We start from the raw sequence: 4,239 nt of genomic DNA, 5'->3' as shown, positions 1-4,239 counted from the left end.
TAAGTCACTAAGTAGCCCATGAAGGACTCAAACTTGCAATCTTCCTGCCTCAGCTTCCCACAAAGCTGAGATTACAGGCATGGGCCACCATGACCCGCTCTGCAAATCTACTTTTTTAAAAAGTCACATCAGTTCATACTCTTTAGCAATCAGAATACATATTACATGTCTCAGTTTTGTCAATATTTACATCATTGCAAAAACATAAAATATCTGATCATCTTATATTTATAAAATGATTTACTTTTAAAAAAGAAAGTTACTCTACATTTCCTTCACATAATTTTGGGTCCAATTCATTAAATCATGACAAAATATACCATATACACAATCCCCTGTGTATTGCCAAATGTCCAGCAGAAGACAACAGTGTAATAGGGAAAATAGGCTTCTTTCCAGCAGGAGGCTCCTGGGCTGCTGGTGATGAGATAATGTAGAACAGGGGCAGAATATAAACCATGCTAAATGGCTCAATTAGAAACCAATATCATGTATATTTCTCAACAGCACTTGGAAAGGGCAAAAGATATTGTCCATGACCTGAAACAGATAAACTCTCAGCACTTTCTTCTTTTCTAATCTTTGCACTTTTGGGGCAAGTTACTAATGAAGTTCAGATAAAGGCATAAAGGAGCCCCTCCTCCCAGGGCTCTGTGTTCTTCTGTTCTGTTGAGGGCCCTTTGTACTCTGGACATTTGCTCCAGTTCTGAAGCCCAGTGCTCCCTCCTCCCAGCCGCAGCAGAGATGGGGAGATTTTGGATCAGGCCTTGCCCCTGGGGTGCTGACCTGCCTATGCTATCCCAGATGATTCAGCTTGAAATGAACGGCCCTTCCCACTGCTGGGATCAATCCCATTCAGTCATAATGCTTGTGCTCTGCTAACTTGTTAAGAATGCGTCTCACTCCCTTACTAGAAGGGAAAGGCAGGGAGGGAAAACCTAGACAAAGGACTTGCCGTTAAACTGTCAGAGTACAAACTGGATTCCCTGATTAAGTGTTTGCTGTGCTTTCTGAATGGGAGGGTTGGTGTGGGTAGGGAAACAGCACTGGTGTGGCGGAACCATGGCCATGAATGTGCAGGGTGACGTGGAGCCAACCCAGACAGCCACATGAGCTATGTTGGTGATGTTGCTGTGGGACACACTGGGGAGCTGGCCTTTCTATACTGATGTGTGCAAAACCTTTTAAAAAACCAAAAGAATCATAGCAGTTCATTTTCTGTAGGAACAAACCACATCAGTCTTTCCTTGTGTATTGCCTAACGTCCATGCAACAGAAGGCAGCAGTGTGATAGGGAAAATGGGCATTCCCCCTGAGAAGTTATAACAAAATGTCTGAGGTTGGGAACTTTATGAAGAAGACAGGATTATTTACTTCACAGCTCTGGAGATTCAAAAGCATGGTGCTGGCTTTTCGTTGCCTATGTGAGGACTTCATAGGATTTCAGTGGTGAGAGCATGTTCAGAAAAGAGCAGATGATGATACAGACAGCTTGAGACCTGGAAAGGGCCAGGCTCAATTCATTTTATAATAACCACTCTTACTATAAATAGCCTGGCCTTGTGAGAACTACACAGATCTCTCCTGAGGATGGTGTTTCCAATTACCTAATTACATCACAATGGGCCACATCAATATTTTCCAACACCTTGCAATGAAGCCATGCCGCACAGGCTTTCAGCATACAGACCTCTGGGGAGCACATTTAAATCATATTCAAACCAAATCATAGTAAGGATGAAGTGATGGAAGATTAGGTTATCTATCCATTCAGCTGTCTATACGTCTGTCTACCATTTACTATCTGTCAATCATTTATCTATCACTGTCCTTTTATAAAATGGTACTTGAAACTCTATGTACTCCATGGAATTTTGTTATATAAGTAAGAGTTGCAATTTATTCAGTGAATCCTTTAGGTGATTTTAATTTGTATTTCTATTAGTATATATAATAGAGCCCTTATTAAAATAATTGGCACATCTGACAATTTATATTCTTTCATTATTTATATGATCCATAGTAAATTTATTTACACCAATCTTGTCTCCTACATTTGATATTATGGTCTTAGTGACTGATACAAATATTTATGTTTTAAATTGTGTGTGAGGAACATATTAAAGCATATGTGCATATACACAGACATATATAAAATATAAACATTATGCCTTGATTGCTTTATACAAACTGACTTCAATTATATAATTTGCCCCCTGGTCAAAAAACTATTATCAGCATCCCAGAAAATGTTCTGAGATCAATATCATGTCCAGCCCACTGTCCCCTCCCTGCCTATCTACCCACAATGGTAACTACTAATCTGGGTCTTGGGAGGATGTGTTAATTTTCCCATTTTTTTGTTTTATATTAATTTAAACACAAGCTCTTGACCCGACTTTCTTCTATAAACACCATGTTTCTGAGATTCCCCTCGATGTTGTACATGGTTGTGGTTTGTTCCTAAAAGCTCAGTGTGCAAGCCACTCACCACAGAAACAAGCCATAATTTGTCCATTGCACAGCAGTGAGCCTTTGGATACCATATGTATCTGCTCAAATGAACATAGCAAGTTACTACAGAAGGCATGGCTAAAGCAATATAAATTCATTTTAGCATAGTGCTAGCAACTAGCGAGTCCATACCAAGTGCCAGCTGATTTGATTCCTGGTGAGGACTCCTTTTGTGGTTTCCTGGACTTTTACTTGTTGGCCCCTCGCATGGCCTTTTGTGTGTGTGTTTGTGTGTGTGTGTGTATTTACAGGTGTGTGTGTAAAGAGGGGAGGAGTTTTCTGATATCTATTGTTCTTTTAAGGACATTTTCCCGGTACTGGGAGTCAAACTCATGACCTTGCGCTTGTCAAGCAGGGGCTGTGCCACTGAGCTAAATCCCCGTCCCACCTATCTTTTTTTGAGACAGTGTCTCCCTATGTATCCCAGGCTGACCTTGAACTATGCCTCATCAACTCTAGTGTTGGGATTACAGGTGTGCACTACCATTGCTGGCTAGAATCTGTTGTTAATAACTACGTACATGCATGTGCTTCTCTTGTCTTTATAGCTAAGTGTGGCTTTGCTGGTCATAAGTGTTCCATATATTAACAGCAGATACTCCAAAATTTTTTCAGACATGGTTATACTAATTTGTATTCCAATTTGCAGAGTTAGAAGAGTCATTAAGCACTGCTTGTAATACATGGTGCTTTAAGAAAAAAATGCTTCACTTCATTGCTTATTCATGGCTTTGTAATTCTTAACTAGTTTGGCCTATGTATAGAAGGTCATTTCCTCTAAATAAGTCACTCAACCAGGAAAAGAGCATCATTCTTGGTTTGTTGGTAATGTAAAAACCAGGATAACCTCTGTGACCACTTTTTAGGTGACCAGGCAGACCCCATCAAGGTCCTCTTTACTGAAGCCATACCTTGACCTCAGAAACTGCTTATTTTGAGGCTGTGATCTCTGGATAAAAATCATATTATATTGACCCCTGTGAAGGACCTTATGATGCTCAGACATAAGGAGGTGGTCAGAGTTTCAGGGCTTATTTCAGTTAGTTATGCAAGATTGAAAGGCAGAGAGGCTGTGACAGGAAACTTCTGTCTGGGATGGATCCCAAAGGTGAGGGCTGCATTCCTCATGGATGTAGGTGAGATACGTGGCTAGCCCCCATTTGTCAAGTTTTTATTACTGTCAGTGCTGGAAGTATGTTCTGCCTCCATTCTGCCCTCCTATTTGCTTGAGGTCTTCGTCCTCCCTTCTCAGTGACCTCCACTTCTTCTGCTCTAACACAGTTCTCACTGCTCTGTCCTCCTTTCAGCTTCTAAAATGTTCTTGTCTTTTCTGTATTTGTTTGCGCATGTGGGGATTGTATATTTAACTTTAGTTTTCTGATTTTTTAGAAGACTTTGAGGAGAGAAGAGAAATTATGTGATCTCTTTTTTTTTTTTTTAACAGAAAGTGCTAAATTGCTTTCTCCCAAAACAAACATTTAAAACCAGTATCTTCTACTAAGGAACTGAGGATCTTTTGCCTTCATTGAGATTCTCCTGACTGTGTATTTTTACAATTTGCCCTGTATACTCAGGGTGGGCTCCACAAACTGAGTGGTAGCTCAAGCATAATAATAATTTATTTATTGCTCCATTAATGTTCAAAACCCTGTTGTAGATCTGAGAGCAGCTCTGGTCTAAGTACAGATGAAGGACTAAGACTCCAGCCCTCTTATGGCTTCTTTG

The sequence above is a fragment of the Chinchilla lanigera genome, unplaced genomic scaffold (assembly GCF_000276665.1).
Source record: "Chinchilla lanigera isolate Chin_1 unplaced genomic scaffold, ChiLan1.0 scaffold00032, whole genome shotgun sequence".
Taxonomy (NCBI): Eukaryota; Metazoa; Chordata; class Mammalia; order Rodentia; family Chinchillidae; genus Chinchilla; species Chinchilla lanigera.
This window is presented reverse-complemented; position numbering follows the sequence as displayed.